This window comes from Numida meleagris, chromosome 1, assembly GCF_002078875.1.
Source record: "Numida meleagris isolate 19003 breed g44 Domestic line chromosome 1, NumMel1.0, whole genome shotgun sequence".
NCBI lineage: Eukaryota > Metazoa > Chordata > Aves > Galliformes > Numididae > Numida > Numida meleagris.
In genome coordinates, this window is record NC_034409.1 from 148,900,986 (window position 1) to 148,923,968 (window position 22,983).

Here is a 22,983-nt window from a genome sequence, read left to right on the forward strand (position 1 = left end):
TTGTGGAAATCACAGACAAATAAACTCCGACATTTGTGCTCTGTTCAAACTCACAGAGCAAAAAAATGTCATCATATGTGCACTGTGACCTAAATATGAAAGAAAGCAATAATCTTAAATTAAATTAAGGATTTGCAGATGTTACATGTCTAAGTGAATTCAAACTATTCAACATTTTCAGGAAGAAAAGGCTTGCTTTGTTTTATTTTGTTTTGTTTTTTTTTTGTTTATGGGGGGAGCTACAAATGTCTAGAACTCTACAATAGGTCATTAATGAACAAAAATTGTTGATATTAACAACAGATATTTTACTAAAAGAATATACACTTTTTATATTTCATAAAATATAAATTCCCTTAGATTTAATAATATTACATTTTCAAATAACTATTTCTCGATAACAATCACATGCTTTGTTTGAATTAGCAAGAGATTAAGCAGTCATCAGAGAATATTTTTCTTTCAAAATTAAGTAATAAATACTACATAGTGTGATTTTTTGTTGTTTGGTTTTACTTCATTTTTATATTTATTTGAAAGAAGGAGGTACGGCTATATTACTCATAGAATGCCATACTACTACAATACAATAGTGATGACAGCTTTTAGCATGAGAAAAGGCAATGTATAGAAAAAAGATTTATAAATATATATCCATAATACATAAATATATTTATAATGTACCTGTTTATATACATATATGCAAATATATAGAAATTTATAAGTATACATAGATATATTAACTCTCCACAGCTGTTTCCACAGCAATTGCATAGAGAATGGGTGGAAGTTGCTGACAGAGAAATAGATATTTTTTGTAATGGGAACATCAGGATACAAACCAGGAAATTTTGTTTGAATTTCTGGCCCTATCACAGTCTATATTTTAAAAAGGAGAAGAGACAACAACTGTGAAAGAAAAAGCAAAGCTTTATATGCATTATACAAAGTCAATGAGAATTAAAATATAAAAAAATAGAATTATATTAATATTTTTGCTTCTTTATTTCAGAGAAACAATCCTGAAAAGACTTACTTTGTTCCTATTTTATTAAGTTACAATTTCTATTATATCAGCAAAACATTCAGCCAATGGTATTTCTGCAAAGATTGAAGGACAAGAAAGATATTAAAGACAACAAGTATTCCCTTGACAGTAATTCCTTTGAATCTAGACTACTGTCAAAGCAATTGTAAGTTAAAAGATTTCTAAGACTAAAAATGAATCTGAAGTAGAGAAACGTGTGACTACTTCTTCTTAAACAAAGTAATTCATGTGATGTGATATGTTCCTAATGTTTAAGTTACACTTAAAAGAATATGAAATCATACAATCAAAGAATCATAGAATCACCAAGGTTGGAAAAGACCTACAAGATCATCCAATCTAACCCTCCACCTACCGCCAATAGTTCTCACTAAACCATGTCCCTCAACACAATGTCTAAACGCTCCTTGAACATCTCCAGGGTTGGTGATGCCAGCACCTCCCTGGGCAGCCCATTCCAGCGCCTGACCACTCTTTTGGAAAAGTAGTGTTTCCTAATGTCCAGCCTAAATCTCCCCTGGCGCAACTTGAGGCCATTCCCCCTCGCCCTGTTACTAGTTATAAGAGAGAAGAGGCCAACACCCAGCTCACTACAACCTCCCTTCAGGTAGTTATAGAGAGCGATGAGGTTTCCCCTGAGCCTCCTTTTCTCCAGACTGAACAATCCCAGCTCCCTCAGCCGCTCCTCATAAGGCCTGTGCTCCAGATCCCTCACCAGCTTCGTTGCTCTTCTCTGGACACACTCCAGGGCCTCAATGTCTTTCTTGCAGTGAGGGGCCCAAAACTGTACACAGTATTCAAGGTGTGGCCTCACCAGGGCTGAGTACAGAGGGAGAATTACTTCCCTGCTCCTACTGGCAACGCTGTTCCTGATACAAGCCAGGATGCCATTGGCCTTATTGGCCACCTGGGCACACTGCTGGCTCATGCTTCGCTGAGCCATCGACCAACACCCCCAGGTCCATTTCCTCTACACAGTCTCCCAAACACTCTGCCCCAAGCCTGTAGCGTTGCCTGGGGTTGCTGTGGCCAAAGTGCAGGACCCGGCACCTGGTCTTGTTGAACCTCATCCCACTGGCTTCAGCCCAGAGATCCAGCCTGGCCAGATCCCTCTGTAGGGCCTTGCTACCTCCAGGCAGATCGACACTTCCTGCCAGCTTGGTGTCATCTGCAAGCCTACTGAGGGTGCTCTCAATGCCCTCATCCAGGTCATCAATAAAGATATTGAAGAGGACAGGCCCCAGCACCGACCCCTGGGGAACACCACTCGTGACCGGTCGCCAGCTGGATTTAACTCCATTCACCAATGATCCATGAGATCCTAGTAAATTTATAATGAAGGAAATAAGATCACCTTTAGGCTACTATTCTATGTATAAAAGAGAAGACAATCAAAAATACTACTTGAAAGACCTGAAAAATAAATCCATTTATCAAATATGATTGACATTAATATCAGATAGTTCTTTAAAAATACATTTAAATCCACAAAATGCATGAGCTGTTGATATTCTAGCTGATTTATTTCATATCAAACATATCTAACAATCTCCGTTTTATAACAAGAAGGGGCAGTTTTCCATTTGACGTGAGTATGTTCTGCAGGTAATGTACTAAATAAGGAATAGAAATATAATGTGAAATTTCAAAGCATGTAGAAAATGGAGTTCATTTTGCATAATGTTTCATAGAGGCAATCCTTGAAAAGAGATCCTTTGTACGAAAGAATATATTTTCACAGAAGAATTATTTTTAAACATAAATTTGCTTGTAGTCAATATATAAATCTTATATAGAGAGATTCTCAAAGTCTAAATATATTATATCCCTGTTTTTATGATCTAACTCCTGTACTACCTACATTCTACCATCAGTCAAGTTTCTACTGATATTATTCTCTACAGTTTATATGGAAAGCACTTAAAGGAACCTAAGTGCGTTAAAAAGGATAATGCAATTAGTAAAGTTATTTTTACTACTTAATATTGGCAGTTCAATGCTTTAAAACTTTTCTGCAACACTTAAATGCACTACTGTGCTATCCTGTTACTGGAGGATTATATCCCCTAAAGCAAAATAGGCAGAGGCTGATCTACTTTTCTACTTTTTTGCTCTACTGTTGCCCTAAGAAACAGTACAACTATACATCTAATCTGATACAGTACCAGGTTAGGACCTTGGAACCGTGGCTAGGTATTCAGAGTTGTGAAAAAATCTGTAGATTATTGCTTTCCTTTCTTCATTTACTGCATGACAGGTTTAGGTACTTTCAAAAAAATCTTCAGTGCTTACCAAAAAGGAAAACTCCTCCGTAAGACAGTAAAATACAGAAGATGATGGTGTATTTCAGTATGCTGTTCACTCTCTGACATTTCACAAAATGAACTCCCTGAGGGACTGGAGAGTGGCTCATCTCACTGAGTCCAGAGAATCTGAAACCAAATCTGATTTAAATGTTCTAACAACAAGAATTTCATATTCTTCTAACAACAAGAATATTACAGTAAGTTCTGTTTTAGCTCTACTTTTTGTGCCTCTGGCTATATTTTGAGCTGAAGTTAATGCTGTCTGTGTAAACTAAGTGGTTTTAGACCATGCCTATAATGTCAAGAAACCCAAGTAAATTATGGAGATTTTGCATACCTTTTTACTTTTTTCTGAATCATATTAAAGCGTAGGCAGAAAGTATCTAACATGAGCTGTGAAGCTTCTAAACATGAAAGGGAGTATATGAGTAAGTGTTCATGAAACGAAAGCAAAGTGCCAATTAAATGTGAGTACCTCCAGAACTTGGCAGTCTTCTTTCGTAGGTGGTATGAATCATGTTCTTAAGCCTGTAGGTAAATTCCTCCCTGTTCCATCTTAGGAACACTAACAGATAGTCTGAATAAACCCTCAGTGTTTAAAGATTTGCTGCTAGCTATGTCAGATTTACCTTAGGATTCATAAATTAGCATAATGGAATCTATGATGCCTGAATTAGAATCATATACTTTAAGATTGCCTACTAGGTCAAGCTTCTGCTAGCTTCTGTGGCTAACTAAAGTAAACACAAGCAAGCTTTAATTTTGGAGGGCAATAGTGAGTTCTTTATTTTGATTTTATCTATTTTCTATTATGACCTTAAGAATGTGACATTAAAAAATATTTTTCCTTGGGGTGATTCCTATTCTTTGTTCTTCAGAGCTTACTGTGTTTATCAGCACATCTATTTTCTCCAGATCAAGACACATACATGTGCAGCCATAACAGCTTTCATATTAAAATTAACTCTTCATTATGTTGTATAGCCAAACATCAAGAAATTGATAGTTTAAAGGGCAGAAATAAATCAGCTAATCCACTTTAATACATAGAAAAAGAAAAAGCTTCAAAATAATGTATTCCTTTTCTATTTATAGCCTAATGGGTCCACTATAGTTTTTCTGTACATTTTTTGCCAGTCAAAGAAACTGTGTTAAGCGATTTTTTTCATCAGTGTTTTCATAGATGTGACTGATATTTACACTGAATTTAGTGAGAAATCTCAAGAAAATGTCTTTTGACAAGTTGATACATGGTCAACACTTTAAATCAATGTCAATGCCCCTTAAAAATAGTATTGCAAATGAAAACATGAAAAACTTTCATAAAGAATGAGCAAAAATCTGAAATATCAAATATTGAGACTGTATGGGGTCTATTTAAAAATCTCGCTAAGAAAAATAAAAAGCAGATGGCAGTCGTGACTATGCTGAATTAAAATTAGTAATAAGCAATGATATGTCCATTATAGGGAGATGATGTCAGGTAACTGATGGAAATTCTGATAACTAAGATAATAATAGATATGTTTATATATGTGTTATTACTAATATTAAAAAATATTGATTGCATCAAGGTGGATAATCTTGTGAAAAAATGCATCAGATGGTTCAAAGTTTGAATTCTATTGCTGGCTCTTCCAAATACTTCTTACCTGACTTGCATTAAATCTCTTAGACTGTAACTCAAACAGTAAGCCATGTATCCCATACAAACCACATAAAATATAAAATTATGCATGGTCTATTTTATATTACTAGATTGGAGCTTAGTTTATCTCCTCTGGGCCTTCATTTACAAAATACAGACAGGAATGATTTCTATCAGAAATTTGAACAGTGTTCAAATACTGTGAAAGGATTAAAAAACGTACATGCAATACCTAGACTGATGTACTAGAGAAGCATTTTTCTATTCAACAACTCCCTAAAAATAGGATTGCCGTTACACATAATAGGCCACTGGCCTGCTATTGTAAGGCACTGATTGTGCCTTTTGCTGACTGTACAGTGCCCAGCCTGTTGTTATTTGTTTTTTATGGTAACTGGCAACGTGAGCTTGGTACCAGGTATCTCTTGTTATTGATGTGCAGTTTAAGAGTGTGATAATGGCAAATGCTTTGCAAATATGGGCACAATTTGAAAGAAGAAGCCGCAGAATCATAAGCATCTCATTGAGAGTCACATGCTCATAACTTCAGAACCTAAGATGGGAAAAGGCATCTTTCTCTTTAAAGAAAGAAGCATCAGCTAAATAAGTAAAAAAGGAAAACAAAACAAAACATCCAAGCAACAGAATAAGGCACCTGATGGGGCTGGCAAAATAATCTCCACCTATCTTAGAGGCTTCTTGTAGTCCAGGGGAAGAGGAAAGGAATAGGACTTTCTAGAATCTTGTAGAACAGCAAAATCACAAGTTGAAGGTGGGAAAAAAAGTTTTCAGTTCTCCTTGGGGACCTCCCTTGAAGGGCTCTTAAGCCTTACCATCTTGATGTTAATAACTGAAATTATTAAGTGTGTTCATTAACAATAACAACACAACATTAGGTCTTTAGTACTGCATACTTATGGCTAATGTAGGTTATGATTACTAAGGACTAATTGTTTTGAATATGTGGTGACAATGATTGATAATGCATAATAATAGATTGAATTATCCATTAGCGTTAAGCATATTAACTAATGTCAGTCTAGTAAAGATTTTTTTTTTTTTTGTAGCTTTAAATTTGCCTGATTTAACAGCCTTCTAAGTGTGCCCATCACAGCACTCCCTAAATCATTAATTTTATTTACACATTCCTGATACTAAAGATCTGGATAGCATAAAATAACTCCTAAGCAGACCTTTTTTAAAAAAAATTCTGAATTGCTGTTAAAGTAACGATTTTTATGTTTTGTCTGAAAACATTAAATAGATATGGATGATCATAAATGACATCTGGAAGCTCTGAAATCTGAAAAGGAAGTCTGTTGTCCTGGTTTTAGATAGGATAGAATTAGTTTTCTTCATAATAACTGGTATGGTACCATGTTTTTTATTTAAGACGAAAATAATTTTCATAGCAGATGGATGTTTTAGTTGTTGCTGAGCAATGCTTACACAGAGTCAAGGACTTCTCAGTTTCTCATGCTGCCCTGCCAGTGCAAAGTGCATGAGAAGCTGGGAGGGGACAGAACCACTACAGCTGACCCAAACTGGCCAAAGGGATATTCCATACCACAGAACTATAAAACTGAGAGAATTAGGGGCACAGGGGCTGTGACTGCTCAGAGTGTGGCTGGGATTCAGTCAGCATATGATGCATCACTTGTTTTGTACATACTTCATTATTATTACTATTATTATTCTATTTCTCCTCCTTTTTCTGTCCTATAAAACTGCCTTTACATCAATTCACAAGTTTTACCTTTTTCTGATTCTCTCCCCTGTTCCGCTGGGTTGACTTTGTAGTGAGTAAACAACTGTGTGGTGCTTAGCTCCCTGCCATGTTAAACCACAACTGCTTACAAATGCCTTTTTTTTTTTTTTGGAGGGGGGGAGAGGATAGGGGGATATATATATAGTCAGCTATCCCAGTCTAGCAGAGGATATGCACTCTACTATGTAATACAAGAGTATATTATTTATAAATAATGAATCTTGGCCTCCTAGCCTGATGAACTCTAATGTCCTGCTCAAAGGGGAGCCTGTAGAAAGGAACATATCCATACTTTAGACCTTGTTATGTCAAAGAAAAAGCTGAAATAAACTGAATAAATAATAGTAAAAAAAATCTGATTGAATTCAAGTGTACATGTGAGCGTAAATACATACACAGCATCACTCTCTACAGCTATGTGAAAGGAGGTTGTGGTGAAGTGGGAATCTTCCTCTTCTCCCAAGTAACAGCAGTAAGACAAGCAGGAATGGCCTCAACTTGCACAAGGAGAGGTTCAGGTTGGAGACTCAGGGCACTGACTACACCCTCAGTAAGTTTGCAGATGACATCAAGGTGGCAGGAAGTGTCAATCTACCTGGGGGTAGCAAGGCCCTACAGAGGGGTCTGTACAGGCTGGATCGCTGGGCTGAAGCCAATGAGATGAGGTTCTACAAGACCAAGTGCCTAGTGACTACAAAGATAATCTATTTCCAGCCTCCCTGCCATGGGCAGTGTTGCCAAAAGCTAGATCAGGATGCCAAGGGCCCTCCAGGGATAGGGCATCCATAACTTGTCTGGGCAACCTATTCCAACACCTCACCACTTTCTCAGTGAAAAACTTCCCCCTGACATCTAATCTAAATCTCCCCTACTTCAGTTAAAAACCATTCCCCCTTGTCCTGTCACTATCTATCCAGATACAAAGTCAGTATCCCTCCTGCTTGTAAGCTCCCTTCAAGTATTTGAAAACTGCAGAGGCATCACCAGGGAGCCTTTTCTTCTCTGGTCAGAACAAGCCCAGCTCCTTCAGCTTCTCTTCATAGGAGAGATGCTCCAGCCCTCTGATCATTTTAGTGGCCCTTCTCTGGACCCTCTTCAAAAACTGCATAACTTTCCTGTGTTGGAGGCTCCAGACCTGGATGAAGAACTCCACAGGAGACCTCATGACAGCAGAATAGAGTGCGACAATCACCTCCCTCTGCTGCTGGCCACCCCACTTCTGATGAAGCCCAGGATACTTCTGGCCTTCTGGGCTGCAAGTGTACACTGCTGGCTCATGTTAAGTCTTTCATCTACCAGGACTCCCAAGTAGTTCTTGGTAGGGCAACTCTCAAGGAGGATATAAGACATCTTTTTCAGTGGAACTTCACTTGTTCAATGGCAGCTTCACTTATTTAACCTTTATAGCTTTCTTTTGTTCGTTTTGTTGCTGTTTTATTTTTTCCCTTGGTTGTTTATATTTGGCTAAGGTTTTTGTCTCAATAAAACTTTACAGGACAATTCTGAAACAACTAGAACATGTCACAGTCTTTAGGAATGAAGACAAGCTAAAACAGCATTTTATTATGTGTTTTACTGAGAAATATTATTCTGAAAATGATTTACTTTAAAAGAAATGATGACTGAGAGAAATGCAAAAGAGATAGATCACAGATGGAGCTTCAGATGGTGGAGGCAGCCCTCCAAGTCCCAGGCTGCAGAGAGTGCCTGGAGCCTTTCTCTGATGTCAGGAGAGATAACTCTCTGTCCTGAAGGATGTATGTCGTCTTGGAAAAGTTGTGCTGTTGAGTGGAGAATTTAGTAGAGGATGTGGGGAGGCTGCGCAGCATCCGAAAGATAACAGGATTGTCTCTAAGACGAAACAGTTTCAGTAGCCTCAGACCTCAAATGCAACAGAGAAGTGAGTAGTGTTCAGTCGCACTGTTTGTGGAAATCACCACATCTGATATTCCGTTTGTAACTTGTCGCCTTGCCCGCAAGGACTACTTTCTGTCCCCGGCCACCTTGTTGCATTTACACATCAATATGATGAGTGGCAAAATGGCGTTTATTGCGTCGTTACATTGATTTATATATGTTTCCTTATCACCTCGTTAGCTTCGTCTACGCCCAAGCACACTAGGGAGGGGAGGTCCTATCACATCACATCCCGTACTTTCGGTTGCCGCCTGCTACACTTCCCCCTCCCCATGCCTGGAAAAGCCTTGAACCCATTACAGCACGATCGCAAATTCCCTATATCCCTTATGATCTATTTTCTAACTAAAAAATTACCTACTATCAAAGCTCTAGCATTCACACCTAATGTAAATGCATGTTTTTAACTGCTCTACAACTTACTGCAAGCATGCACGCAACCTATGATATTCCATGCATTGATCAAAAGCCTGTTCTATCATTCTAGATAAACATTGCTGTAGGTATCCCATTAAGCAAGGCAAGCAAAATGCAATACAAACAAATACAAAAAGCATTACCCCAATCACCTTGAGTAACTGGACAACCCATGGTCCCAGTCCACCAAACAAATTCTTCAGCCCGTCGCCAAACGGATCAGTAGTGGTTGTTATCTTCTGTGTGTGTTCCTTCATCCACTCCAATTTTCGGTGAATAGACTCACTGTGGTCAGCACAAGCAGCACATGCCTTCCATTTCTTGACACCCGTGACCTTGAGCCAACAGGAGGAAATCTATAGCAGCCCTGTTCTGTAGCACTGCATGTCGGATGTTGTCTACATCCATGAGCAGTTCACTCAATATTTCAGTGGTGGCGTTCGTTTGCTTAGCTGACCAACACGCCAGTTGCTCTATTTCTCCTAATCCTTGCGCAGCAGCGACGCCAGGTGCTAAGATAGAGGCAAATATACGTGCCATAGCACCTCATAGCTGGACCTTATCACTGCAATTCGTATCAAGCTCATGTACACTACGCTTCTGTCTTTCATGTGTTAAATTCTTCGCAAACTGCATCCAAACTGTGTGGTTTAATGTTAGCATGGTCAACTTGCCTAAATAACAGGGCCCTCCCACTGCATTCCTAGGGATACCTTGCCATGCACGATCACCGCAAATCAGGAACGTACCTGGCGGTAATGCTTTTGCAGTAGTTATTCCAAATATGCCTCTCTGAGCCCTGTCCTTTCTCACAAGGATCAACACAGCAGCCACCTGTATAGATGTGGTCATAGCGATCGCAGTGAACTGTCTGCTGGCTGCCATCTGGCCGCGTAATGTTAAAGTATCATGTATCATGTTAATGTATCACGTTTGGTGATACCCAGACCCCAGGAGGTTTGCAAAAACTTTCGTTTATGCATAAATGTGGATATATTTGCATAGAAACCACAGTATGGTCCATGCCAGGTAAACTGCTCTGTGTTTTGTGGATTGACAAGGGTGAACATCTCGGATCGATTCTCTCTCGCATTCCAATAGGGACCTCGTGGAGTGAGGAGGTCTAAGTTACTCGAAAGTGACCCATTATTATTAAATTTCGCAAAGCCCAAACATCCGGGTGACCACCATGCCCTTACATTTGAGTCCCAAGTTTCATTGGGCACTCTCTGAGATCCTAATAACTGTAATTCCTGGGGGTCCCATGGGAGGGTAACATTTAGCCTGCAGATGATCTATGCCATCTTTTTGCTGACGTATATTACGGTATCATTTCCTCTGTCTGGTTCCATTCCGTTTTGTCTCCATGAGAGACACCATGTCCTACACGGATCTTGCCTCATAGAGTCATTAAACTCTTTTATATACCCTTGGAACCCAGTAGTGTCATCCCATACAGGTATTCCCACCAAGCATGTTCGGAATGGTGAAGTGGCAGATTGTAAACTCAGACAAAAATCTGTTTGATTCATTCAACTAGCCCATGTGACCCAGATGTTTCCCACTTGGTCTATGAAGTGAACGCTTTCCCCTAAGGCGAGGGTTAAAAACAGCAGGAAACATAAGAGCACGGTTTTTTCAACAAGGCTACTTCTCGAAGAAATCAGCAGTTTCATCTTAGAATCCTCGTTAGGCTTTTTATTTTTTTCAGCTGGGCTCCCCTCTGTCCATGGTCTCCCAAAGAACATCTCCTGCAAACAAAAGGCTCAGATCTTCTTTAGTTCTCTCTGTGTTGACAAATTCCTTGTCATCTGATTTACTGGTATCCGGTTTTACCTTATGCGATGGTAGCCAGAGAACTTTCCCCGAATCCCAGTGTTTGACTGCCATGTAACCTCTTCCCCAAACCAGAATCCTCCACCCTGACTCCCATATTCCAGCATCTGATTTGATTTTTACAGGTGGACCTTCCACTAAGATTCTGGGTTGCCAGTGTTTTTGCATGGGTTTTCGCGTGCTGTCCCCACGCTCGAAGTGGTTTAACGCGTAAAGAGCCTTTGCCAGGATCTCTGCCTGTCTGCTCACCGGTATCTTTTCACTATATCCCTCCCCCTCCTCAAGCATGTGCAACTTGTCCTTGAGGAGGCGGTTTGCCCGTTCCACAATGGCTTGGCCCTGGGAATTGCCCAGGAAACCCGTATTGTGAGCAAGTCCCCATGATGCCAGCCATTCTTGTGTGGACTGTGAGATGAAACAAGATCCATTGTCTGTTTTGATTTGACTAGGCAAACCCAAGATGGCGATTGTGGTAGCCCAATGTGCCTGCGCGGCAATAGAGTTCGCTCTTGCGTGCTGTGTTGCAACAATCATGGTGGAAGAGGTATCCACCATAACTGCGAGCCAAGCGCGCGGAGACAGGCTAGGTTCCCAAGTAAAGTCTGTCTGCCAAATTTGCAAGGGACTCAACCCTCTTGCGTTGACCCCTGCTCCTATTGAGGGTGCTGAATTACAATGTGGGCAAGCCGCTATAACGTCACACATGGTGGGTAATGGGATCGAACAGCGCTTTGCCAAACCTCTTGCGCCTATACGGAGTCTAGCATGAAGATCTCGGGCCTCCCTTACTGATAACACCCAGGGTGCAACAGTCCCTTTCCCTGACGGATTGGTAGTAGCTTTATCAGCCCTTGCATTACCGGTGGTAAAAAAATCCAGGCACTTCAGAGTGACTACGGACATGCAAAATGGCAATAGGGGCAGAGCGTATGGAGATCGCATCTTCCAGGATCTCTGCAGCTTTCATGCTCGGATGACCCTGCTGCCCCAAGCGTGCCAATAGTCGGGCAGCGAATGCTGAGTCTGTTACTATATTACATGGGAGGTTAGTCCACAACTGAGCCGCTGCCACAATCGCTCGGACCTCCAGCATCTGGACACTGACCGTTCGGTCTGTAAAAATCATAGATTCCCAGTCCCTCCCATGTTGCCAGACCACTGCTCCCTGTCCTGTGCTCGAAGAGGCATCAGTAAATAACGTGGTTCCACGAAGTGGCGAAGTGACAACTCGGACCTGCATAGATATTTCAAGGGGCTCAGCCAGAACAAAGATCAGCAATGACTCTGTAAACTTCATTTCCCCTCCCCAACCCTGTAGAGTCGCAATGATCGGATCAGGTAAGGGTTGCACTAATCCTAGCGCCTTTGGCAAATAGATTACGTCGGGTTCAGTAGAAAATGTCTGCACTGTGAAGAGGCGGATCTTCCTCAGCAACGTAGCTAATACCTCAAGCCAGGGGGTGTAAGCTCGAACAAATTGAGTAGAAAATAACCACCAAAGCAGTATAGGCTTTGCAGAAAGGCAGTGTCCAAGGACAGCCACTGCCCCCTCTGCACACCAGCATACTGCCGATTTCAGAGGGAGGTGAGGGTCAAACCTTGACAGTGATCAGTCTAGACACTGGCCCATAATTTCTTCCCATGCAGCTGTCATCTTTGGGGTGAATTCTCTAGGTTCATTCGGATCTGATCCCTTCAACTGGTCATAAAAGGGTTTCATTAATCGAGGAGGGATACCCAGAGCGTTTCTCACCCACTGGATTGCTCCCACCAATTTCTGAACATCCCAGAGTGTGCGGATCTGCGGCTGCACCTTGAAGCCCACGGGTTGAACCAAGTTGGGGCCAAACCGATATCCTAAGTACTTAATCCCAGGACCCTTCTGGACTTTCTCCTGTGATATGGTGAATCCCGTGCTTGTGAGGGTATTAACCGTCTGAGTTTCAAGCACTTTCAAGTTTCGATCAGTAGGAGCAGCGAGCAAGAGGTCATCCATATAATGCAGGATCTGACACTCGGGGAACTGACCTCTCAGTGGCTCTAGCACCCTGCTTACCACCAGCTGACAAACTGTAGGGGAACATGACATTCCTTGTGACAGAACACGCCATTGAAACCTATCTGCAGGGCCATGATTACTGGGAGTCGGCACAGTAAAAGCAAACGCTTCTTGGTCCTGTTCTGCCAAAGGAATTGAGAAAAAGCAATCCTTGAGGTCGATGACCACCAAAGGCCACTCTTTAGGTATAGCTGACAATATTGGACCTCCTTGTTGTACTGGGCCAAAGGGTATCAACTGAGAATTAACTGCACGTAGGTCGTGCAGGAGGCAGTAAGCGCCTGAACGCTTCTTAATCACAAATATCGGAGTATTCCACTGGCTGAGGGAAGGTTCTATGTGCCCTAACTGAAGGGGAGACTAACTGTTTAAGCGCAACAAGTTTCTCATGAGGGATGGGCCACTGATCCACCCAGACAGGGCGCGCATCCTGCCTCCACCGTAATGGAATAGCGTGAACGGTGGACAATTGGTAGACAGTGGCCCTAACTATAAATTTGTGATCCGTGCACCGATAGCGTTCAAAAAGTCCCTACCAAGCAGAGTCCCCGGGAGTTTTGCCACCAGCGGAACGAGCAGAGTGGGCTTCTCCGATGTTCCATCACGGGCAACCACAATTATCTCCACCTCAGCTAGAGACTTCCACACAGTAATGGCCCCTCCCACCCCTCTGATAAGCTGGAGGGGGCCCGTCGGCCATTCTCCTGGCCAATCGGTTTCAGAGATAACGGTGACATCAGCTCCCGAGTCAACAAGCGCAATAAGGGTAGTTGACCAGTGCCCAGCATAGTCAGGGGAAAACCCAAGATAGGAAGCTATAGCCTTCACTAGGGGCTTTTCATTTGTGTGAAGGGTTAATGCCACAGTGGGCGGGACATAGTCGTGGGCGGTCCCGACTGGGTCGCTTGTGGGCCTGCCTGCCCCCAACTGCCAGGCCCATCCATGTTTGGTAGAGAGGGACCCTAGGCCGGAAGGCCCCTCCCCTTCTCGTTTCCCTGCAACAATGCTTTCAAGCCTCAGCATTGTCGGGCATTATGACCTCACTTTCCACAGAACTGACAGATAACGGGCTCTTTCTTTCTAGCGGGACACTGCATCTTCATATGCCCATGTTCGCCGCAATGAAAGCAGAGGCCCTTGATGGGCCCTTCAGGCTGGGGAGTCACTCTAGGAGGACTTGCTACCGTCATTGCTTCCTGAAGCACAGCTGCGAGACTTTCCGCGGTAACAGGCATCCCTTTTTGTTTATCTAGCACATATTTAATAATGTCCCCAGGCGTGCACAACCCCTCAGGCGCCGACCGAAGTATGATCTTTATATCTTTGTGGGACCTTTGTTTCAAGCAATCCACGATAACCGGATTGCGGGCCGCTTGGGGTAACTCTGACCCTTCTACTGCTCGAATTAAGTGGTCGGCAAATTGCTGAAAGGATTCAGCAGGCTCCTGTACAATTGTTGTCCAAGGGGCCGGAGGCTCAGCATCACGTGCGAATCTCCTGAACGCCTCAAGCATCGCATCGGTAGTAGCCAATAGGTCCCCCGGTCGCAGCAGGGCGACCTGACCCTGGGGGGTAGCCATTCCGCCAGCAGACCCTGTTAGTCTCGGTACATCTGTACTGCCCCCCTGGCAAAGGGGATGGCGTTCATCCCTCTCCACCCGGGCAACAATTTGCCAGCATTGAGCCTTCCATTCTTGCTCCCAGAGTGTATACTGAACTGGCCTAAGTGCCATCCGCATTAGGTTCACTATATCATGCGGGAGAAGGGGGCCGTGGGCTGTCAGTGCTTCCAGCGCGGTTAGGGTAAAAGGTGATTTCAACCCTTTTTTCTCTATTGCTTCTATGAAGCGTGTAGTGCCTTTCTGATCTAATGGCACCCACATGGGGCCCTCCTCCCCTGCTACAACAGGGTACGCCCCCACGGGTAATCCACATTCCTCAACGCCCTCTTTTATCTTTGACCAATCAGTGAATGAGCTGGGCGGGGCTAATGGTACGGTGTCCGGTGACTGAGGAGGAGGGGGAAGGGCTGACCCTTTCCCTTTATCCATCCCCCCTTTACCCTCCACATTGTCTCTCTGTGTCAGAGAGCTCGCACAATCTCCCAAACCCCCGCTATCTGGTAAAGCAGGATACAGTGATGGTCGGGGATAAGGAGGCGGAGCGTCATTCAAGGCCAATAGTGACGAGCTGTGCAATGCAGGGTGAGTCGGCCGTTCTTTGCTCTCGAAATCTCCAACGGTCGTTCTGAGTGGGGTCGGTGCCGCCAGGCGATCTACCAAAGAAGCACAAGCTCCCCGTGCCAGCACCCCGGTACCCCCCTGGCTCTGACCTCCTCCCGGGTCCCCATGCAGCCCCAGCAATTTGCGCGTGGTATACAACGATTGCTTATCTTCTCTGGCTGCTTTCAGAACTTCCTTAATCAGCCCCCAATGTCTCAAGTCAGACGACTTATTCGTGGTCATCGCCCTCTGGGTGAGAGTCATGGTAAAAGAATCCCATAACTCGTGGTCCAAGATTGACTCAGGAGTAGGCAAGCAGCCTTCCTTCTCTAGCTGCGTTAGCACGGCGGCTATCTCCTTCTTAGAAGGAGCCGATTTACCGCAATATTCTTTGCAAAACGAAAGCAGTACCTTAATAACTTGTTCCATGGCTGGAGTCAGGGAGTGGGGGGTTTCTTCAGGAACCAATACGGTCTTCCGCAGTGAGATCCCTCAGACCACGGCCTCTGTGTTGCTGCAGCAACGTAATGCGATTCCCGCCTTCCACGAACGGATCCGTGTCGCCGTGGTTTGGGCGCCAGCCAGCACCAGAGCAAGGGGCACGACAAGTTCCTCACATTGCCTCAGAGAAGGCACCAAATGTGGAAATCACCACATCTGATATTCCATTTGTAACTTGTCGCCTTGCCCACAAGGACTACTTTCCGTCCCCGGCCACCTTGTCGCATTTACACATCAATATGATGAGTGGCAAAATGGCGTTTATTGCATCGTTACATTGATTTATATATGTTTCCTTATCACCTCGTTAGCTTTGTCTACGCTCAAGCACACTAGGGAGGGGAGGTCCTATCATGTCACATCCCGTACTTTCGGTTGCCACCTACTACAACTGTTAAGTTAAAAATAACTTCTGGAGGAGGGGAAAAATGGAAGCTGGTGATTTCTGTCACAAAGAGGAAGGCTTCCATCTCACATAAAGGTTTAGATCCAAGAATAATGTCTACTATTTTATTATGTTGGCCCGCAAAATCTGAGGTGAATGTCAATGGTGTGTCAGCAGAGGTTGAATCTTCCCTCCAATATTGTATTAAAGCTTGTTGCCATGGGACAGATGGCAGCAGAGGGGGTGTCTGGTAAAATAGCATCTGACATGGAAGTGTGTATGAAGCAAAGGTGTGTAACTGAATTCCTCCACATGGAAAAAAATGCACCCACTGACATTCATCGATGCTTGTGTTTTGGGGTGTGTTTGGATCTGAGAGACAGGATGTCTCAGGAGCAGAGGCAAGCAAAGCATGTACTCAGAGCAGCACAGAGGGTTATGGATTTTATTCAACATTCATACTCATACACACACAGGCATCCATTTTAGATAATCCCTGTAAGTGGGAAGCAGAAACTCCCTAAGCAAGTGCACTGTTACTTACTTTGTGGCTACAGCCACAAATATCAGTTCCCTTAAAACTGTCAGAATACTTTGTTCCATCCCAGGGTCATTCTTTAGTCAGGGGCCTTTAGGTCCCTGACACAGCTTGCTGAACATTTGTGGAGAGAAGTGGATGTGAGCCCAGTGAAAGTTGAACTGCAGGGGCAACATTTTCCAAGCAGTCATCCTAGCAGCTGTGAAACAGTGGAACACCTCCTCTGGTGCAGATTTTTACAAGTTCAGCATGTAGGCTCTTGTTCTTTTTTTTTGCTTTGTTTTTGCTGCCAAAAATGCATAGCTAATGGTGGTGGCTATGCTGAAAAATGTGGGTTTTTTTGTAGCTGAGTATTTGCTCTATCAAATAATGTTATTGTGCTCTTTCTTTCTGTTGTAGTTTCAGTGGAAATAAACAGCAGGCACTATTTTCAGAGTCACCTACGTACAAAATAGGTTCACCACCCTCAAAGATGAAGAGGACCTAGATGTGTGCCTACAAGCAAAGAATTTATTCTATCTAACCCTAAATCACACAAGACCATGAGGAAAATAACAGCTTCTCCTCAAATACTGTGTGCAGTTTTGAGTGCCACAATATAAGAAGGACATACAAAGAGAGAATACAAAGGAAAGGTATGAAGACAGAGAAGGTTCTTGAGTTATGCAGAGCAGCTGAGGTCCTTTGGTTTGATCAGCCTGGAGGAAATTGCTGGGATGCCTCATAATGGCCTAAAGCTTACTCATAAGGGGAGTGCAGGGGCATGTGTAGATCTCTCTGATAACAACAATTGGACTTGAGGGAATGGCATGGAGATGTAACAGGGGAGGGTAAGCTTGGGTATTAGGAAAAAGTTCTTCACTAGAGGGCATGACTGGGTACTGGAACAGACTCCCCAGGGAAGTGAGAATGGCACCAAGCCTGCTGGAGATCAAGATGCATTTAGAAAATATGCTCAGAAATATTATTTGATTATTGTGTGGTCCTGTGTGGAGCCAGGTGTGTAGAAGACAAGAACTGTTTTTTCTTTTGCCTCAAAGCTTGCTTCATGAGGCCCTTTTGGTGATAAGAGTCTAACTGACAACTGTGAATTATCTAGGGGGGGTGAGCAGTGGGTGTCACCATGCCAGGGTACTTCTGCTTATGATTGATAAACAGAGGGAGACAAGCAGTCTTTTCTGGGGATGCGGCTTGAAGGAGCTGACCACTGCAAAAGGTGATAATGCTTGTGCATGGCAACGAAGGCACCACTGCCTGCTGGCTTATCTGTTGGGCCAGATGTGTCACACTAACAGAGAGAAACAAAACCTTTGGAGGAGAAGAACTCCCAAAGAAATGAAACCTTTGGGGGAGAACTCCCAAAAGAAGAAAGAACCTTTGATGGAGGAATTCCCTAAGAGAAAGAAACCTCATAGGAAAAAACCTCCCGGGGCCTGCTTGCTGCGAAGCTTCCTGGCTTTCTCCCATCCCCTGCTGTGATTGGACGAGTTCCTGAGATCAACGGAGGCACTACAAACAACACTGGACCCACGGTGGTGACTATCTCCCTCTTGCTTTCTACAAGGACACCTTGCTTTTATTTCCTATCCCTTTTCCATCACCCGCCTTCCCTTCCCCTTCTCCCTAAGCAACTAGGATTTGCAATAAACTGGTCAGGCTAACATTTGACCTGTTGTGTCTTAATCTCGCCGTTGGGTATACATATATTAAAAGAACTTCCTCTCCTTCCTATAAATTGGAGCAAGACAAGGTGCTGGACACAAAAATCCTTGTGGGTCCATTGCAACTTGGGATATTCTATGATTCAGTGATTCTGTGATAATACATCAATGGAAATGAAGTATAGTAACTGAATTGTAGTTGTATGAATGTAAACTTGAAGATATGTTTCAGGGAGCACTGTATGCATCCCAGGCATTAGTGGGTATTTAGCCTGTGGGATCAGATTATATTTCAAATTAAAATATCCACAAGTATGGTGTGGGCATCACCTCCTCAAGGCCAACTGCTTATTTTTCAGATTTTCTCCTCTTAGGTGACGCTATTAATTTATATATAGACCTTGGTTGCCTGTGTTACATTTATATGATTACACAGCACTTAATTTCTTCAAATTTCAGTTAACAATTTTCAACAACTGTATGGGGAATTCTGAAGGATATTGACATATGTGAACATCTTTGTGCATTTGCATATATGTACATATTTACACATGCAGTTCTGGATTAAAATAAAGCATTTATTATTATTATTATTTAGTAAGACCAGCTTTATTTTTATTTGGAGAAAATTTGGAGAAAATAATATTTCAGAGATTTTCAAAATGACCTATTTCCCTCTCCTCTCACCCAGTTCACTTTATGTATATATCATGAATTTGTGAAACTCATTTCAGTGGTATATATCAATACGACAAGGCATCAGAGCTCCAGTGAAGCAGTAGCAGAGTATCATGTCAGTAATTTGACAGATCAAGGACTCTTGAAGGACCCTATAATGAAAAATACTCCTTTCACTTTTCTGTCATAGATGCATGCTCATTTTAGCTTTGTCAACGGTTTACGGGCATTCAGCCCGGTTCCGTGACGAAGGGGACGGGGGATCCACAGACCCACGACCCGGGAAAAGGGAAAAGGGGAAAAGGGTAAGGAGATGGCCCTGAGAGCAAAGAACAGTGGCAACAATCTGAGGAGAAACAAACTAATTTACTAAATAAGATATTGGAACACCAAACAACACACTATAATACAATATAATTACAATTTAAGCTGATAAATCCAATACAGAGAGAGAGAATGTCCCAAAATCAAGGTAGGCCTTACTCTACTACTGATGATAAGACGGCTGGAGAGCGAGGTGCTACCAAGACGAGAGATGGGCGGAAAAAGGGGTGATGTCTCATGATCTGCAACCTTTTATCTTTTCCCTCTGTCCGGAGAATGGTAACAGAGGAGAAAAGTACCGTGGGGACTGTAGTAGTCCTTCTCTTCTGAGAACCAGGTACATTCACTACATGATGTTATGATGTGGAATACCAATAACCGAAAATCACAAAACCATGACAAGCTTGCTCAAAATTTCTTTGTCATCTTTGTTAGAACTATAATGATGCTACTGAAATCCCAATTATTCTGTGTATATTTTAAGCTGCCATTAAAATTAAATCAAGTTTGGTCAAGTACAATTGAGTACAATTTCAGACAAAAAAAAAGATATTTTAAACTAGAAGTTACAAAACTTCTGCTGAGTGATAATTTTCTTGTAAAAATAAACAATGAACATAATGAACTGTGTTTATGTATCATTAGTAGCTTAATATTTACCAAGAAAAACCAAAGAAAAAATCAGAGATACACACAATCAAATGCAGAATTTTTGCTTCTGCTCATAATACTGATATACCTAGTGCTGCAGAGAGCACTCAATATCATGTGATTTTAAACTGACAGTGCCTGTGTTGGTACAGGAGCATGCATTTGCATACAAATGCAAATCCATCCATGGGCATACAGCGCTTACATTAATATAAAACAGTTAATGTCAACATTCTGTGGTCCTGCCAACTCTACATAGCAATTCTAGAACTAGGAGCTTTCTACCTCTGTGATGAACCATTCACAGGTTTGAGTTCCTCACTATGGCTGACTTGTAAGATCCACTCCATAGGATTCAAGCGAAAAGACTGTGAGCCCAAGTTCATTAAATCTTTAAATATGGTACATTTTAGAGCAATCATAGCCTCGTGGAATTTAATCTTCACTGAAGTGAATATCTATTTCCTTACTCTTATTATATGTAAGGGAATGACTGTTCACTTGCATGTAAATGCCATACATACTAACATTTTCTATGGCTTGTTTTTGCATTATAAATATGGACACTGATAAGCTTTTTAATAATTCTGGAAGACGCAAGTTCAGAAATGTGAATATAAAGCTTGTGCAATAAAATGAATGGGAATATACAGAAACAACTGAATAAGACAGTATTAAATTACTTTCATGTACTATTCTTACTGAATTAATAGTTTTAAAACACATTTTTTTTTTCTTTAAAGATATATTAATACTTCTGTGAAACTAGCATTTAGCTTACATGGTAACAGGTCTGTGAACAGAAAACAACTGACCTCAAAATTCTTTCCTCTCAGAGATTATTATGTATTTTTCTAGATTAGTTTGTAGTGATAACCTGATTTTGAATATAAAATGAAAAAAAAAGTAGAAGCTTTTGGAGATGTCTGTGAGAGTTAATTAAAAAAAAAATAAAAATGAAGGTAATTATTTGGGAATTAGCATGTTAGACCACCTTTAAAGTCAGAGTGAATGCCTGTGGTATCATTCTTTCTTATATAAATTGGCGTGACATTAACTTTTACTGCCACCTGTAGCCATAAAATTATTTTGTTTTTCAACAAAATTTACTTGCACACATCATATTACTCCTTCATATATAAATTGTTTATTAGATTTTTCCTGACTTCAAACCATATATCTATGTTCCATCCTGTTTAATTTTCTGTTTTGCACTGAGAATTTTAAGTGGAACAGAATTACGTTTCTCAAGGCTTCTTATTCACCTGTCTGTAATAACTACAGAATATGTTTGCTTTCTTCCAATTTTTATTTGTATATCATTTTAATTTTTATCTCTTCCAGTCCTTCCCTCAAAAAATGACCGAATCAGTCCGTTTCTTCTTCATGCAGTGTTAATATAAGTGACCCTATTTTTTTTAATGCTGGCCCATTATTAACTGAAGATACGGTATGTCACTTTGTTGTTATGAGTATACTAATCTCACTGAACTCGGGGGGATGTAATTGTGCTCATCCAGTCTTAAATTTCTACTACATAGACAGCTAAATATAAACCAAGTATCCAAGCCTCCGTACGTTGCATAACTTCCATGTAGCACATATGCCAAAAGAAGCAACACACAAAGACAAAAATTTACTCAGTCCCACTGAAATGTTAACGCGCAATTTACATGCAGTCCATTTACAGTGATCCTAACAATTATACTCCAAAGAATCAAGTTAAAATGCCTCACTGCTAATAGAAATAATTACCCTTTTCCTTGTGTAAATAACTAAAGTGTAATTAATACCCTTTCCTCTGATATCATGGTCACCTTTTTGAATATCCCTCTCAGCCAAGAGCTGACGGTGTTACTCTTTTCTGTGAAGAATGAGGCAGCTGACAATTGACCCACCTTGCTGAGAGTAATATGATGTTTAAGATGGGGGTTCCTCTTTCTTCGACCTGGGGTCATCTGTGGCTGATTTTATTTGTTATTAAGCAATCTGTTCAGAGCTTCTTTCTCTTCTTACTGGCCAATAAGTTAGTTACAAAATTACTTTATTTTGCTAGATTTTTACCATATTTGATTAAACCATATTACTGCAGAATCAACACTAAGCACTACAAAAAATAAGCTAAGCTAAGCAAATAACTAGCTTAAAATATAGGAAATAGATCATCACAGTGTCAGATTCCTGCTGCAGCAAATAGTTTTCTTGATCTTTTCCTAAATTCTACCAAATTTTGCAGTTTCAACTAAAGCAGATCCATAACCATAAGGATGATTCCTGATTAAGTTCAGAGGCCTGAATAAAGTTAATACAAAGTCTGTGGCCTGCTAATAATAATAGCAACATGGCATATTCTAGTTCAAGTACAATACACTTTGAAGTACTGGTTATTGCAGTTAAAAAAAAAGCGAAAATGAGGGTTGTATGCAGCTCACTGTAAGTAGACATCTACATTTAGTCGAATACCTCTCTTCAGTGGAAGCATACCTTTAAATCCTGTAGACACTTCTATTGTAGACACTTAAAGTAAGTAGGGTGGACTATCATCCCAAGGACTTGATTCAGATTGCCTACAAAAAAATGTCTAGTGTCACTGGACACTAGATGGTATCCAAAACATGGGGACACTCCCACCTATGGGGCTAGGCAGGAAAAAAGAAAGACATGCATGAGATTCTATACCCTAAGAAAGATTGCAGATGACACAAAGGATGTTCCAAAACATGGGTTTTCCATGCACCATTTTAATGAAAGACTGTATCCTGAGCTATGTTGTCAGAAGATGTTTTACTGTGACCCTTGAACCATGCTAATTTGATTTGAGGGTTTTACTGTTGTCAGCAGTTTATGGGCTGGTTCAGCCCAGTTCCATGACTAATGGGGTGGGGGGACCCATGGACCCACATCCCGGGAAAGGGGAAAGGGTAGGGAGATGGGCCTAAAAAAAACCAGCAGCAACGATCTGAGGAGAAACAAACCAATTTACTAAATAAGATATTGGAATGCAAGATAACACAATATAATACA